General features: G+C 38.0%; 1 protein-coding gene across 4 annotated transcripts in view; it reads right to left on the reverse strand.

Moving 5' to 3' along the window:
* RAD54B (RAD54 homolog B) overlaps positions 1–19003 on the reverse strand; it is a 94991-nt gene that overhangs the window by 57815 nt on the left and 18173 nt on the right. The window lies entirely within an intron of this gene.

Consider the following 19003-nt stretch of genomic DNA (forward strand, 5'->3'; position numbering starts at 1 on the left):
GACAGGAAGGCACAAGCAAAACACACTTGTGTATAAAGAGAACAGCTCGAGGTAGGATTTAACACACAAAGGTCTAGAGATAAGCATGGAACACAGCTAAAAATTAGCTAATTTAGGGAGAATATCGAATTCCAACACGTTTGCCTAACTGATAGATTGAAAATGCACTGCGGTATCACTTTAATAAAAACAAAAGAGGAACTGTTTTGTACTATTTGTTTACAAATCCAGTAGACAGAAAAATGAAAAACTAAAGATATGAGTGGTGAATGTAGTGATTCCTAACAGAGACCCTAATCACTGTTTCTGAGCTGCTGTTCTCTCTTACAAAATCTGCATAATGCTGGTCCTGCTGTCAATCAGGAATTGCATATCCTCTAGCTAGTTAGGTTACACCCAGCTCAGACTCCACGGTAAAGCTAAGCTTCTCCTTCATTTTACAGTCTACAGTAAACACCGTGTTGTTTTTTTTTTTTTCAGTTACTTAAGAAGAAATTTTTGTTGAACACTAAATCTAAAAAGCAGATAAAAATTATGTTTTTAAAGCAATGCATTATTCCAGCTGTAACGTACATGAATATGCTAGCCCGCTTTAGCATGTGTAAAAAACACCATTCACAGTAAGAACAGCATAATAACACCTTAAGACTGCACACAACAAAATCGCATTCGCTATTATTAGAGTACGATCTTTATTTAGCCATTTTCACACAATTTGAGCTATGAAAGGAAACAGCTAGTCTAGTCATTTGCAAGGCCACCAATTTGCGTGTTTAGGATATATTTTCTAATCTCTGTCTGAAACATGATAAATAACAATGTAAACAAATAAGCCTATTTTCTCCTGATATACATGTTTCTCCAGATAGGAGAATGAATTAGAACATACTTGAACACAGTTCCATTCAATCAACTGCTGAACACCTGTAAAAATGTTCCCAAGCACTGAGGAAGGCCCAAAGAAAACAAAGGTAAATCTAGATACAGCCCCTATCCAAAGAACTATAGCTCTACAGAAATGCCATCAATTTTCAATTACTTTATTTTTCATTCTTTCAATAGAAGAGAATTAAATTAAATTTGTTAAGTTCTCACTTTGAACCAGACAGTGTGCTAGAATGTGTTATTTGTCAGGAAATGTGTTATTTGTCAGGAAAAAAAGTGAAAGATTGCTGGGTACACTATAGGATGCTAGGTGTTTTCTGGCATACTCTACTGGGTAATCTGATTTTTAGCAGTCCTAGCCTTTCACCGTCTTTGAGCAGTTTTATTGCTGAGTAAAGTTGTAGAAAATAGTAATGCAAATGATTCTTGCCCCTAGAGATGCAAACTGAAAATTGACCTGCTCCAACAACCTGACCACAGTTACTCAAAGGAAAGCAAGAACACAGGATATACACTGTCTTTAAACAATATTATTATTTTTGGAAGAAATACAGGCATTGTGTTAAGAAATGATGTGCTAATGGAAATGTGAAAAAACGTTCAATCTCACTATCAAGGAAATGTATACCAAAAATGATTTTCATCCATAAGACATCCATAAGGATGTGAAAAAACGTTCAATCTCACCATAAAGGAAATGTATACCAAAAACGATTTTCATCCATAAGACATCCATGAGGAAATGTGAAAAAACGTTCAATCTCACTATCAAGGAAATGTATACGAAAAATGATTTTCATCCACAAGACTGGCAAAATTCTTAAAGAATGAAAATGTCAGGAGTGGATGAGGGTGCAGGGCAGAGTACTCTTCTGTACCGTTCATGAGAGTGTGAAATGGCATTTGTGATGGCAATCTCAGAGTACGTATTAATAGTTTACATGTGTAAAAACTTCTAAACTTGCAGTAATTTTACTTCTCAGAATCTACCTTGAAAAATACTCAAACACACAAGGAGCAGCAGAGCCTTCTTAGTAGTTGCATAGTATTGGAAGCAATCTAACAGCACATCAGTTGGGGACAAGTTAAAGTCACTAAAGTATATCCATACTATGGTCTACTCTGGGCAGCACTAAAATGCAAAAGGTAGATTTCTGTGTATTGACACAGAACAAGCTCCAAAATATATGGTAAGTGAAAAAAGCAAGTAAAACAAAAATACATACAATTATAATCCCATTATGCTTACCCAAAACACCCAAAGCTAAATATTTCTGTAGGTACAGAAAATATATGTGTAGGTATAGAATGCAGGTCCATACATAGGTATGAAAATGTACTCCAAGAAGGTCTGGAACTCTTCTGCCTAATTACAGGAGCCATGACTTGCAGGTAGCTATGGAGCATTTTTCTTTTTTCTTTTTTTGGCCCCACTGGACCACCAGGGAAGTCCAGCTATTGAGCATTTTAAATGTGGTTAATGGGACTGAATTTTTTACTTTATTGAATTTTAATTAAACAAAATTTTTTACCTGAGGCAGCATATTTTTCCATTAAACACAACTTTATTGTTTGGGTAGGATTACATTTTACTTAACCCTTTTGTCACAAATGATACTATTGTTTCTAGTATTATGGACAAGAACTCCCTCCTGGACCAAACGTTAGTCAGGCTCCTCTGAGCCTTCTTCTCAACTAGGACTTTAGCAAGGATCCTGCTAAACCAGTTTATAGAGAATCCCCCTACCCTTGATACCTAACCAAATTCTTCATACTCCCACCGTTAATACCTAACCAAGTTCTTCTCAGTAATTTTCCACCCACTGACCCCCTTACCCTGCCTATTGGCTGTAAATCCCTGTTGTAGTAGCAGTTGAGTTCAGTCTCTCTCCCCTGTTGCAACAGTCTTTTTTTTTTTTAAATAAATTATTTATTTATTTATTTAGGCTGCATTGGGTCTTTGTTGCTGCACATGGGCTTTTTTTACTTGCAGTGAACAGGGGCTACTCTTTGCTGTGGTGCGTGGGCTTCTCATTGCGGTGGCTTCTCTTGTTGCGGAGCAAGGGCTCTAGGCACGCGGGCTTCAGTATTTGTGGCATGCAGCCTCAGTAGCTGTGGCTCGCAGGCTCTAGAGCACAGGCTCAGGAGTTGTGGCGCACAAGCTTAGTTGCTCCACAACATGTGGGATCTTCCTGGAGCAGCGATCGAACCCATGTACCCTGCACTGGCAGGCGGATTCTTTTAATTTATTTATTTAATTTATTTATTTTTGGCTGCATTGGGTCTTCATTGCGGTGCATGGGCATCTCATTGCAGTGGTTTCTCTTGTTGCAGAGCACAGGCTCTAGGCGCATGGGCTTCAGTAGTAGTTGCAGCACATGGGCTCAGTAGTTGCAGCACACGGGCCCTAGAGCACACGCACTTCAGTAGTTGTGGCTCACGGGCTCTAGAGTGTAGGCTCAGTAGTTGTGGCGCATGGGCTTAGTTGCTCCACGGCATGGGGGATCTTCCCAGACCAGGGCTCCCCTGCATTGGCAGGCGGATTCTCAACTACTGTGCCACCAGGGAAGTCCACAGTAGTCTTGAATAAAGTCTTCTTGCCTGTTTAACTTGTCCGGTAGAATTTTTCTTGACATTACACATAATCACATCAGCAGTGTAGTCAATCTTAAATTGATTCTGTTTTTTTTTGAAAGAATTAATTAATTCATTATTTAATTCATTATTCAAATATTCTGTCTAATAAGTACATAATACATACAAGAAGAATGTTTATTGTTAACTTCTGAAATCTATTTTACAAAGCACTTGACTAAGCTTTAGTTATCTGGAAATTTACTTTTGTGGAAACCTCATTTCATGAAAATGCTAGGTACATTGTGTTAGTGTACATAAATTCTGCTTGAATGAATTTTTTCTATGCACTGATATAACATTTAATGGATTTGTTTGAATATTTTATGCAGACAGCACAAATTATAGTGATACCCTGTATAAACTGTAATTGATTATTAATCTGAATTACTTATTCTGTCTTAATTATAATTAAATTATTTTTCTAGCTAAAAAAATAATGGGCAAACTTTTTAATATAAAAAAGTATACTACTGATGCAGAATCAAGTGCAGATGCAGAAGCTAGTACTCTTGCTGGAATAATAAAGAAAAAAATGAGAGCCCGAACTAAAGCATATTACATATTTCATACTGAATACCAAATGCAATTTGCTAAAGCAGAACAACAGGAATAAGCTGTTTAATGCATTTTAAAAAGGTAAAGAAAATAAAATAGACAACGTTAAGAGACACTGTCAACAGACACATAGTAAATTTGACAAGCAGTTTCCTCTCAACAAACAAGAACTGATGAAGTTTAGGCACCTCAAATCAGAATTAAATATCCAGAAATATTTTTAAATAATATGTAACAACGTCTGACCTTGTAACTTTGGCCAGCTATAAAATGGTTTGGTTTCTTGCACACACAAAAAAAGAAAACCATTGTTAGTAAAGAGATGGTAAAAATACATACATACTATTTCAGTTACGGAAATTTTGTCAGAAAATTATTGGGAAAGGATTTTAAACGATATTTTAAAAACGAAAGAGCTTCAATTAAGCAGCCAATAATTGCCTGTAGAATACAAGACCTAACATATCAAACATCAATTGATTCAATATTTTTTAAATTGCAAGTACTTCTCTTTAGATTTAAATGAGTTATACAATAAAAGTTATATAATAAAAGTTATACAATAAAAGAGATACTGCCCTATTAACACATGGGTCACATTTTATCTCAAAGGACTTCAAAATTTACAAAGGAATGTTATCAATTCATGACCAAATAGATATATGAACTCATAACACAGATATTTTTTAATCTATATCTGTCAAAGAATTTTAGCTAGACATGGAAAAATAATAGTTCTACTGCAATAGATGATGCTCTGTTAGGTTAAGTTTAAAAATCTGGATTTATTGCAATTTTAAAACAAGAAATTAATATTTCATTTATTACTCTGTTCCACACACATTATGAAAATATTGTGCTCAACTTTCTAGAGCAGACTCTATGAAAAGTATCAAGAATAGGGGCTTCCCTGGTGGCGCAGTGGTTGAGAATCTGCCTGCCGATGCAGGGGACACAGGTTCGAGCCCTGGTCTGGGAAGATCCCACATGCCACGGAGCAACTAGGCCCGTGAGCCACAACTACTGAGCCTGCACATGCTCCGCAACGAGAGGCCGCAACAGTGAGAGGCCCGCACACCGCAATGAAGAGTGGCCCCTGCTTGCTGCAACTAGAGAAAGCCCTCGCACAGAAACGAAGACCCAACACAGACAAAAAATAAATTAATTTTTTAAAAAAATGTCAAGAATATAGTTGTTAAAACCATTTGGAATACATATGCAAATACCAGTTTATGGAACTGGTTAAAAAAGAAAAAAATAGGGCTTCCCTGGTGGCACAGTGGTTGGGAGTCCGCCTGCCAGTGCAGGGGACGCGGGTTCATGCCCCGGTCTGGGGGGATCCCGCATGCCGTGGAGCGGCTGGGCCCGTGAGCCGTGGCCGCTGGGCCTGCGCGTCCAGAGCCTGTGCTCCGCAATGGGAAAGGCCGCGGCAGTGAGGGGCCCACGTACCGCAAAAAAAAAAAAAAAAGAACACTAATGATTTTTTTTGTTCTTTGCCAGTGCTCATTGGTTGAGTCATGGAGAGTTCTATAAATTATTGTACTGTCTATAAAATTTATAATTATTATTGTTTATAATTATTGTACTGTTAACTCCAACTCAAGATTTTTTTTAAAACAAAAAGAATACTTGCTAAACATTCAATAATCAAAGACAAAACAGTGGCAATGTGATTTACGTTTTCTCATCAATATCACACTGTATATGAGTGAGCTAAATTGGAAAATCCAAGGAAAAGGCATATTTGTGACCTGGTTAGATAGGTAGAAGAATACATGTTTAATGTAAAAATTTCCATAAACATACAACTCAGTAACTAACCGTATATATCCCTCTAACATGAATCGACAGAAAATTTTAATTATAATTAAGTTTTATGTAAATTGCATGGAAAAACTACAAGAAGAATTTGAAAAACACTTTGTTGATATTGATAAATTTAGAGCTGCTTTTAAATTTATACACTGCTCTTTTGAATTCAATGTTAATAATACTGAGTTGACACAAGAATTAGTAAATTAGTAAATTTGGACATTTTTTTTTGAAACTGACATGCTTTTGTTTCCAAGTCATATCAATTCTTCTAAAAAAGATGAACTAGTTTTGTTGATGTAGATACAAATATAAACAGAAATTTTTTAAAACTCAATTCAGCTAATGGACAACTTTTATGTATGTTTAGAACTTATTTATTTCATAAATATTATGAAATCTAAATACTAATCAAGAATTCAAAATAAAAATACAGCATCCAAATTGAGATATGCCGTAAATGTATAATATACACCAGCTTTCAAAGACTTAATATGAATAATAATAATTAATAACTTTTAATCACATGTTGAGATGATATACATATTGAGTTAATTAAAATGTATAATTAAAATTAATTTCACCTGCTTCTTTTTACTTTTGTAACATGGTTACTAGAAAATTTTTTAATATTTATATATGATTTATATTATATTTCTATTCGACAGCTTTGGTATAGAAGGATAGGCACCAAACTAATGACAGCAGCTATTACTGGAAGGAGACTAAGATTGACAGGGACAGTTAAGAACCTTTAACTTAACTGTATTATTATGAAATTTATAAAAATATATTCATATTACTTAGATAATCAAAATTAAATTATAAATAATTCTTACAAACTAAGAAAAACAATGCAACAGAAAAACAAATATAGAATACAAACAGAATTTAAAGAATAAAATATAAACGTCCAATATATAAAGAGCTCAACAAGTAATCAGGGAGATGGAAAGTAAAAGACCATAGTTGTTTTTACCCATTCAACTGGCAAAAGTTAAAAAGTTTAATAGCATGTGTTAAGGAATTTGGGGGAATAAATTCTCTCATACAGTAATGATGGCAGAGCCACTTCAGAAGGCAATTAGCAAACCATATTAAAATATAATATAAACACATTATGATCTGACAACTGAGAAATATTTGCATAAGTTCATAAGACCACATGTACAAGGATGTTCTCTGCAGGATTGTTTTTAATAAAAACCCTAAATAAATCATGTTATATTCATACCATGGTATATCCTGCAGCAATTAAAAGAATAGGTTCATCTATATGTTCTAAAATGAAAACAAGTCTCCAAAGCATACTAGTGAGAGCTGCAAAGTACTCTCAGCATGGAACAACTCCATCCAAACCCCTGCACTAAGAGACTTGACCAACCCTAGGATGGCCTCTAGCAGCCTAAAGGCCCCAATCTAGCCTCCTCATGAGCTCCATTCTGGAAAAGCTCAGAGCTATCAAAAGAATTTACTGTTTGTTCTAGCTAACACCTGACCCTAGGCCCCTGACCTCCCTTTGGTAGGGCATTTACTAAATCTCCCACAACTCAGGAGTGTCTCAAGGACCTGAAAGTCATTCCTTTGAAATGTAATTATCAGGAAGAACAGAGCCAAGGCCTCCCAGTCTTAGTGAGAAGGTAGAATCCTAACTTTGATAACTGCTAGCTAGCAGACAGAGCTGCCCTAATCTCATTTACACAGACCTACCTTTTGTAATTTTTCACTTCCCTGACTCTACTTGAGCTCCCTCTTTGACTCCCTCATCCTCCCTTCAAAAGCTGCACAAATCAGAATGGAGCTCAGGTCTTTACCCCACTGTCAGGAGTTAATGAATAAAATCTGCTTCCACTGCTTTAACTAATGTCTGGCTTTGTTTATCTTTGACATTAGCGAATGAAAAAATCAAGTTGTAGGTAGATATATGTATACTGTATGGTATCATTTATTTGAAACACACCATCCACATCAATAATACCAATTTCTAGGGGCTTCCCTGGGGCAATAATTATTATTATCGCAAAAAATAATAATACCAATTTCTACAGGTAAAATATATAAGAGCCTAGCTTTACCTGTAGTATTTTAGATAATTTACCTGTAGATAATTACCTGTAGTAATTTAGATACACCATATTAACAAATTGAAGGAGAAAAACCATATGATCATCTCAATAGATGCAGAGAAAGCTTTCGACAAAATTCAACACCCATTTATGATAAAAACCCTGCAGAAAGTAGGCATAGAGGGAACTTTCCTCAACATAATAAAGGCCATATATGACAAACCCACAGCCAACATCGTCCTCAATGGTGAAAAACTGAAAGCATTTCCACTAAGATCAGGAACAAGACAAGGTTGCCCACTCTCACCACTCTTATTCAACATAGTTTTGAACGTTTTAGCCACAGCAATCAGAGAAGAAAAGGAAATAAAAGGAATCCAAATCGGAAAAGAAGAAGTAAAGCTGTCACTCTTTGCAGATGACATGATACTATACATAGAGAATCCTAAAGATGCTACCAGAAAACTACTAGAGCTAATCAATGAATCTGGTAAAGTAGCAGGATACAAAATTAATGCACAGAAATCTCTGGCATTCCTATACACTAAGGATGAAAAATCTGAAAGTGAAATCAAGAAAACACTCCCATTTACCATTGCAACAAAAAGAATAAAATATCTAGGAATAAACCTACCCAAGGAGACAAAAGACCTGTATGCAGAAAATTATAAGACACTAATGAAAGAAATTAAAGATGATACAAATAGATGGAGAGATATACCATGTTCTTGGAGTGGAAGAATCAACATTGTGAAAATGACTCTACTACCCAAAGCCATCTACAGATTCAATGCAATCCCTATCAAACTACCACTGGCATTTTTCACAGAACTAGAACAAAAAATTTCACAATTTGTATGGAAACACAAAAGACCCCGAATAGCCAAAGCAATCTTGAGAACGAAAAACGGAGCTGGAGGAATCAGGCTTCCTGACTTCAGACTATACTACAAAGCTACAGTAATCAAGACAGAATGGTACTGGCACAAAAACAAAAATATAGATCAATGGAACAGGATAGAAAGCCCAGAGATAAACCCACGCACATATGGTCACCTTATCTTTGATAAAGGAGGCAGGAATGTACAGTGGAGAAAGGACAGCCTCTTCAATAAGTGCTGCTGGGAAAACTGGACAGCTACATGTAAAAGTATGAGATTAGATCACTCCCTAACACCATACACAAAAATAAGCTCAAAATGGATTAAAGACCTAAATATAAGGCCAGAAACTATCAAACTCTTAGAGGAAAACATAGGCAGAACACTCTATGACATAAATCACAGCAAGGTCCTTTTTGACCCACCTCCTAGAGAAATGGAAATAAAAACAAAAGTAAACAAATGGGACCTAATGAAATTTAAAAGCTTTTGCGCAGCAACGGAAACCATAAAGAAGACCAAAAGACAACCCTCAGAATGGGAGAAAATATTTGCAAATGAAGCAACTGACAAAGGATTAATCTCCAAAATTTATAAGCAGCTCATGCAGCTTAATAACAAAAATACAAACAACCCAATCCAAAAATGGGCAGAAGACCTAAATAGACATTTCTCCAAAGAAGATATACAGAGTGCCAACAAACACATGAAAGAATGCTCAACATCACTAATCATTAGAGAAATGCAAATCAAAACTACAATGAGATATCATCTCACACTGGTCAGAATGGCCATCATCAAAAAATCTAGAAACAATAAATGCTGGAGAGGGTGTGGAGAAAAGGGAACCCTCTTACAGTGTTGGTGGGAATGTAAATTGATACAGCCACTGTGGAGAACAGTATGGAGGTTCCTTAAAAAACTACAAATAGAACTACCAAATGACCCAGCAATCCCACTACTGGGCATACACCCTGAGAAAACCATAATTCAAAAAGAGTCATGTACCAAAATGTTCATTGCAGCTCTATTTACAATAGCCCAGAGATGGAAACAACCTAAGTGCCCATCATCGGATGAATGGATAAAGAAGATGTGGCACATATATACAATGGAATATTACTCAGCCGTAAAAAGAAACGAAATTGAGCTATTTGTAATGAGGTAGATAGACCTAGAGTCTGTCATACAGAGTGAAGTAAGTCAGAAAGAGAGAGACAAATACCGTATGCTAACACATATATATGGAATTTAAGGGAAAAAAAATGTCATGGAAAACCTAGGGGTGAAACAGGAATAAAGACACAGACTTACTAGAGAATGGACTTCAGGCTATGGGGAGGGGGAAGGGTAAACGGTGACAAAGCGAGAGAGAGGCATGGACATATATACACTACCAAACGTAAGGTAGATAGCTAGTGGGAAGCAGCCGCATAGCACAGGGAAATCAGCTCGGTGCTTTGTGACCGCCTGGAGGGGTGGGATAGGGAGGGTGGGAGGGAGGGAGACGCAAGCGGGAAGAGATATGGGAACATATGTATATATATAACTGATTCATTTTGTTGTGAAGCTGAAACTAACATACCACTGTAAAGCAATTATACTCCAATAAAGATGTTAAAATGAAAAAAATAAAAAATAATCATAATAATAATACCAATTTCTACAGGTAAAATATATAAGAGCCTAGTTTTACCTGTAGTATTTTAGATAATTTTATGGGGAGAAACGTATTTAGGTACATTAATCTTTTTTTTTTTTTTTTTTTTTTTTTGCGGTACGCGGGCCTCTCGCTGCTGTGGCCTCTCCCGTTGCGGAGCACAGGCTCCAGACGCGCAGTCTCAGCGGCCATGGCTCACGGGCCCAGCCGCTCCGCGGCATGTGGAATCCTCCCGGACCGGGGCACGAACCCGTGTCCCCTGCATCGGCAGGCGGACTCTCTCAACCACTGTGCCACCAGGGACACCCCTAGGTACATTAATCTTAATGAATGCATTAAGTATTCTGAGGAAAATGTACTGATGTCTGCAACTTTAAAATTCATTTTTTAAAAGTAAGATAGGGACTTCCCTGGTAGTCCAGTGGGTAACACTCCGCGCTCCTAATCCAAGGGGCCCAGGTTCGATCCCTGGTCGGGGAACTGGATCCCACATGCATGCTGCAACTAAGAAGCCCGCATGCCACAACTAAAGATCCCGCATGCCGCAACTAAGACCTGGTGCAGCCAAGGTAAATAAGTAAATATTTTAAAATAAATAAATAAAAAATAAAAGTGAGACAGACTGATGGATGAATAGATATGCAATAAAGCAAATACAGTAAAATTTTAATTCTGGAATCTAGGTCGTTGGTATATGGGTAGTCAATGTAAAATGATCAACTTTTCTTAATGTCTGAAAATTCTAATATGTTCAAAAAAGTATCCTTAAAAATAAAATAATAGCAGCTAATATATTTTAACTCTTTAGCTATTAAAAATGTGAGAAGTTTGAACAAAGCTAAATTTCTAAAATAGAATTTTGATAATTAGATCTATTAAATTTAATAAATAAGGAATAACTGTGGGTAGGAGTGATTTTTTTTTTCCTATGAATTACTTGTTAGGCAAAAAGCTCACCATGACTACTGAGATTATTTCTATATTTTAGGAGATAAAAAAAAAAAAACACGAAGGTAAGGATATTACGCCTTATTAATCTTTGTCTTAGCCCAGGTTCTCTGGCAAACAGGGCCTGAAGCAATGACTAGAACGCTGAGGCTTTACTTGGGCGTTGCATATACAGGGTATCAAGAGTGAAAAAAAAATAAACTGAAGCAAGGAACTATGTGAAATGGTGGCTGGGGGACTTCTCTGGCAGTCCAGTGGTTAAGACTCCGTGCTTCCACTGCAGGGGGCATGGGTTCGATCTCTGGTCGGGAAGGCCACGAGGTCAAAATATAAGTAAATAAATAAATACTATTTTTAAAAGTGCTGGCTACATCTTTACAACAAGCTATGAAAACACAGAGTAGGTCACTTGGCAAATGCATCCACTTGGTACTCTTTGGAACATCTGATAGACTACAAAAAGAAACCATTCCTCAGAGTAGTTCATGGAGGAAAATGTGGAATTTATCAGGCAGGTTCCCTCCTGTCTCCCATTTCCCAGTGGCCAAGCTCACCCCACTAGGAGTAAACTCTACCGCACTTTCAGCCTGTGTCATCCAGCCTCCACAGGGGCACAGGGTGCTACCCCCAAGCCCTGGTGTGGTGTGTCATCCACCAGACCCTCTCAGAGTGTGGTTCATCGGCCCGGTGGGGTGGCGGCCACCGTGAGGTGGTGGCTCAAGTGAGGCAGCACAGTGCGGTACAGTGAAGCAGTCACTCTAGGAAGCACACAGTGGCAAGAGAATCTGAGAAGGCGTATATCACACTGCAATATGTGAGGAAGATGACACTTTAAAAATCTGCCACATAAAAACAGGGTTAAAAGCCAGGGTGAATCCAAACCCTAAGAATCATTCTGAGTTATAGCATTTATATCTCACACTTCAGCACTGTGCTTTGGTGATGATACCCTGTAATGTTAAGCACTCAAGACAATCAAAACCATGAATTCCCTGGCGGTCCAGTGGTTAGAACTCAGCACTTTCACTGCCACGGGACTGGGTTCAATTCCCTGGTCAGGGAACTAAGATCCTGCAAGCCACGCAGTGCAGCCAAAAAAAAGACAATCAAAACCTAGGTTAACAGGGATCTTGAAAACCCTTACAGAACTGAAAGAAGTCTAAGAAGGAAAAACTCAGTGCTCCTGCCATGTTTCTCCTTTACTTTCATACCACTCCGACACCACCTGGGTGTTCTACAATTCAACTCAATTCTGACACCATCTATCTGGAGATAGCATCACATCCCACAGGTTAAGGGCTCAGTCCCACAAGACTGCTCCCACACCACTTCAGATGCCAATCACAAGTCCAGGTTGTCAGCTGTGCTTCTGACCAATCGGCTATAAATCAGAGGTTCCTAGGACCCCCTCCTCAGGATCAATTAATTTGCTAGAGCAGCTCACAAAACTCAGGAAAACAGTTTACTTACTTTTACGAGTTAATTATAAAAGTATATGATAAAATTGGGAGATTGGGATTGACATATATACACTAATATGTATAAAACAGATAACTAATAAGAACCTGCTGTATAAAAAAATAAATAAAATTAAATTAAAAAACAAAAAGTATATGATAAAAGATGAACATTCAGACAGAAGAGATGCATAGGCAAGGCACAGGTAAAAGGCTCGGAGTGTCTATGCCCTCTCTGGGCACCACCACTCTCTCAGCACCTCCATATGTTCACCAACGCGGAAGGTCTCCAAACCCCGTACTTTGGGGATTTTTACAGAGGTTTCATCACATTGGCATGATCAACCATCAACTCCATTTCCAACTCATCTCCCCTCTCTGGAGAATGGGAATGGGGCTGAAAATTCCAAGCTTCTAATCGTGGCTTAGTCTTTCTGGTGACCAGCCCTCAACCAGGAGCCCACCCAGAGTCACCTCATTAGAACAAAAGACATTTCTATCACCCAGGAAATTCCAAGGGATTTAGGAACTCTGTGTCAGGAACTAAGGTCAAAGACCAAGTATTAGAAGAAAAAAAGATGCTCCTAAAGCTCTTATCACTGAGGAAATTACAAGGGTTTTAGGACCTCTGTGCCAGGAACTGGGGGTAGAGACCAATACAGACATTTTCTATTATCTCACAGAGTCAAATTATGTAAACTTAATCCAGCCATGCTATGTGAATCACAGACCTACTCTATACAATCTAAATTTACATACATTTTCTTTAAATAGCTCCCAGCCACCTATTAAGGAACTCAGTTTGACCAAGTCTTATCTTTGGGGTAAAAACATTGTAAGCTAAAGGGAACTAGCCTTTTGTTAAATTTTGTATACTAAAAATGTTGCTAAAGCTATTCATCTTTATTTTAACTTAACATTTTTCACTTAATCATTTTTCAGTATAGTTAACATGGGTGTTCCCCCTGCAGGTAGCGGCAAGGAAATTTTGGTGAGATAGCTCCCACGTCCAAGGAAGGGATGGAGAGTGTGTATCTGATGATTCTCAGAAGCCACTTAGGCTTCTTCTTCACTGAGGTACCATAGGTCTAAAGTTAGGAATCCCTCTGGACACAGGAAAGTAACTCTATATCAGCACAAAGTTAAGAAACCTTATTTAACGATTATGAGTAGGGACCATCTACATATCATCAGATTGACGAGAAAAAGGAAGTATGTGGTCCCAGTGGTTGCTGGTATCTATAATTTAACATGAGGAGAACCAGTCTAAGAATGAAGCCAATCTTGTTGATGACAGGAGTAGACAGAAATTGGGATCATAATGACATCCTTTAAACTGCTACATTAGTCAATCCTAAAGCCTGCAATTTCCAAATATACATGCTAATAAAATTCAATTTTATAATCCAGTATTTTTAACAATACTTGAACCAAAAGCATATTAACTGATATTTAAAAAATTGTTTCCTTTCTTTCCATTGTGCTTATCCTGTTTGCCTATTTTATCCTGCTTAAATCACAACTTCACACTTTGTTTTTATTTTTTTTAACATCTTTATTGAAGCATAATTGGTTTACAATGTTGTGTTAGTTTCTGCTGTATAACAAAGTGAATTCGCTATATGTATACATATATGCCCATATCCCCCCCCTCTTGCGTCTCCCTCCCACCCTCTCTACCCCACCCCTCTAGGTGGTCACAAAGCACAGAGCTGATCTCCCTGTGCTATGCAGTTGCTTCCCACTAGCTATCTATTTTACATTTGGTAGTGTATATATGTCAAGGCTACTCTTTCACTTCATCCCAGCTTACACTTTCCTCTCCCCGTGTCCTCAAGTCCATTCTCTACATCTGCGTCTTTATTCCTGTCCTACCCCTAGGTTCATCAGAACCATTTTTTTTTTTAGATTCCATATATACGTGTTAGCATACAGTATTTGTTTTTCTCTTTCTGACTTACTTCACTCTGTATGACAGACTCTAGGTCCATCCACCTCACTACAAATAACTCAATTTTGTTTCTTTTTATGGCTGAGTAATATTCCATTGTATATATGTGCCACATCTTCTTTACCCATTCATCTGTCAATGGACACTTAGGTAAATGCACATACCTTGAGACCTTTGATACTCAAAGGTATCCTATGAATACATTCTCACATATGATTATAATATACAGCTATTCATTGTAGCTTTGTTTGTAATAAGAAAAGATACCAAGCAACCTAAATATCCATTAATATGGCACTGGTTAGGTACATCTGGCAAATCCACACAATGGAATATTATGTAGTTTTTAAAAAGAATGAGGTAGGGGAGTTCCCTGGTGGCCTAGTGTTAGGATTTCGGGCTTTCACTGCCATGGCCTGGGTTCAATCCTTGGTCACAGAACTATGAGATCCCGCAAGCCATGTGGCAGGGCCAAAAAAAAAAAGAAAGAAAAAGAAAAAAAAAAGAATGTAGGAGTTCTAAATGTACTGAAAAAAGATTTCAAAGATAAATCAAACATTTATAAATTAATTATAAACCAATAAAATTCAAAAATCACATTAATTTAATGACAATGTTATTTTACTGAAATTAAACTGCTAATCACAATATAAGTATGGTACCAAAAGATTTGGCACATACAAGTCCTTTTGTGTCCAACAAGCCTCTTCTCCAATACAGCATATGAAGGCTCAATTCTTTGACTGTCCTTAATCTGAATATACGAAACCTCATTTGGTAGGAGTATACCCCATTCTGTCTACCTCTGTTCTCATCTGCTGACATGAAATCTTGTAATAATACTCAATTGTGGTTAACAATCCACCTGCCAATGCAGGGGACACGGGTTCAAGCCCTGGTCCACGAAGATCCCATGTGCCACAGAGCAGCTATGCCCTTGTGCCACAACTACTGAGCCTGCGCTCTCGAGCCCACAAGCCACAACTACTGAGCCCATGTGCCACAACTACTGAAGCCCACACGCCTAGAGCCCGTGCTCCGCAACAAGAGAAACCACAATGAGAAGCGTGCACACCACAACGAGTAGCCCCCGCTTACCGCAACTAAAGAAAGCCCGCGCGCAGCAACGAACACCCAACACAGCCAAAAATAAATAAATTTATTTAAAAAAAAAAAAAAAATCAAGCAGCACTTAAAAAAAAAACTCAATTATATGGTGGCCAACCGAAAGATCCAACATAGGCTTATATACTTTTATTCATATTATTTAAAAGAAAACACAGAATTCTAAGCTTCTCTGAGAATTTATAAACCCCTGAAAATATGTCCGAACATCTCCAGGGACCTAAAAATCATTAGAAAAACACTTATCTCTCCAACAGAGGTTTTATCACTCCCTTTTTATACCTTTAATCTTCCCCTCTTCAATATCTCTTTCCTCTCAACCGACAACATACTACCTTTAAAAACAACCAAAAAACTTCTATGGTTTCCTGCTATCCCTCAAGATACTACTCCTTCCCTTCAAAACCAAATTTCTTTATTGATTTACATACATTATTTATTTACATTCACTGCCTCCATTTGCCTGTCTCCACTCATCACATATCCATTACAATATGGCTTTTGTTCCAAACACTTTCTGAAACTATTCTCTTTTAAGTATTACCAATACTTGCAAACTATAATGTTCCAGCAGCTTCTTCTTGACTTCCTGACTTATCTGAAGTACTTCAGGGCCAAAGGGCTTAGCCAAGGGACTCAACTACAAGTTTTTCAAGATCCCTTCCATCAGTCATAAAATGTTTTTGAATTCATACTGTTTGACTTAAAACCCAAACAAGAGAAAGTTCCTGCCTTTGTATGCCACAGTTTAGTGAAGGAGACTCAGGTAAATAGATAAAATATAAAGAGTATAGCTGAACAGCCTGAGGGAGAATTAATGGTCTCATCTTACACTTCATCACAATGAAAAGGAATCAGAAAGAATGAAAAAATTTCTTTGTTTTTCTAAAGAATGTAAGTATAGCCGGTCAGAAGGTCTAGGGCTCCCTTTATTAATTTCCAAGGACTGCTATAACAAAGTACCACAAACACTTAAAACAACAGAATTTATTGTCTCACAACCTGGAGACCAGAAGTTCAAAATCAAGACGTCAGCAGGGCCATGCTCTCTCTGAAGGATCTGTGGGAGAATTATTCCGTGCCCCTTTCTAGCTTCTGGTGGTTGCCAGCAATCCTTGGTGCTCCTAGGCTTGCAGCTGGATTACTCTGATCTCTGTCTCCACTGTCACAAGGCCTTTTTCCCTCTGTATTTCTATGTCGCTCTCCTCATAACCAGCCATTGGATTTGTTAGGGGAACCACTGACCAAAAACTGCCCACCCTGGCCAGGCACCACAGTAACCATCTGCATGAGCTGTTTTCCAAAAGGAGGTCCTGGTAAGGAACATGGAACTAACAAGCCACCACCAACCAGAAGAATTCGGGAAAGGTCAAAAGGAGACGCCAGCCCATATGTCCTACCAACCTCCCAGAATCCTCCTCGCTGGACTCCTTCTTGGCTGAGCCATGCGTGCACCACCAGGAAGGACCCTGAGTCAGAATGATTGGCCAGAGACTAATCCAGAAACTAATCCCATCAGCATAAAACCCGGGACTGTGAGCCACGTGGCACAGCAGTCCTCCTGGGTTCCCTTTCCCTCCTGCTCTCCACGCGGGTGCTCCTTCCCACTAAAGTCTCTTGCTTTGTCAGCACGTGTGTCTCCTCGGACATTTCATTTCCAAGAGTTAGACAGAAGCCCACTCTCGGGCCCTTGGAAGCGGTCCCCCTTCCTTCAACAGATTTAGGGTCCACCCTAATCCAGTATGACCTCAACAGACTTGATGAGACTTGAAGTGCGCAGTAAAATTCAATAGAGTGAAAATGTACTTATTAGGGCTCTTTTGGTTGTTAAGAAACCAAACTTAAACTAGCTTAAGTAAAAATGGTTTTCCTGATGAACTAGATATTAAATATTATGAATTACTGTTAATCTTGTTTGGTGTAATAATGTGGTTATATAGGAGAAAACATTTATTTTAAGATATACATGCTGAAGTATTTAGAGGTGAAGTGGCATGATATCTGCAACTTATTTTCAAATGGTCCAGAAAAAAAAAAGTTGCATACACGGGGCGGGGCTGGGTGGGGAGGGACAAATGAGGCAGAATGTTAACAACTATTGAATTTATGATGATAACTGGATTATTCTTTCAACCTCTCTATATGTAGGAAATTTTTCAAAATAAAAAGGTAACCGGAAATGAGGACATATTTTAACTGGGACATGCAGGCTTGGACCTGACTTCAAGGTGGATTAGACCTGGAATTGAAAGAATGTCAAAAGGTGAATATATACTATACAGGTCTTTCATCTCCATACTTTTCTATATACAATATTCCTCTCCAGCAATCACCATGGAAAGCAAGATGTTTCTCACAATGCTCTTTTCCCCAGTTAACCTCTTTCTAAATGAGAGGCAGGAGGGTATCAGGAGGTTGGCACAGGTTCCCCAGTCCAGTGAATGTACTAAAAAAAAGAAGGGATTAAGGGATTAAAGGTTGAGTAAATTAACTCTCTCTTCAATTTATTTTAACTCTTAACTCCCTTCTCATATTTAACAGGGAACAGAATGAGAAACTATAGTAGAATGCAAAAAAAGCCCCAAATCAGTAACATGAAATGTATTATACTCTAGAGGCTAAATATCATTCTCTGGTGAAGAGATTAGCTACCAAGATAGAAAAGAAACAGGCATAGATGGATCATTATCCATCACAGGCTTGACAGTAGAGAAAAAAGTCTGGGAAAATAGGATATTCACCTAACGAAGATGGAAGGAAGAAAAGAGAAAAGGAGGGAGGTAAGGAGGAAAGTAATAAAGAGAGAGCAAATCCGTGAAACAGGGCAGAAGCTAAACTGCCATACCCAGAGCTGTCTCTAGGGATCTCCCTAAATTGATACCACCAAAAGCCCTTCTCAACTTCATCCTGACACTTGTTACAAATTTGAGAGCACGTAAATGGTACTAAGGATCCTGGCCAGTTGGGAAAAATCAGAAGTCCCTTCTGCCCCACAAGAAATGAACCCATTTATATGTAAAACGTAT

This window comes from Globicephala melas, chromosome 17, assembly GCF_963455315.2.
Source record: "Globicephala melas chromosome 17, mGloMel1.2, whole genome shotgun sequence".
In the NCBI taxonomy this organism is placed as follows: Eukaryota; Metazoa; Chordata; class Mammalia; order Artiodactyla; family Delphinidae; genus Globicephala; species Globicephala melas.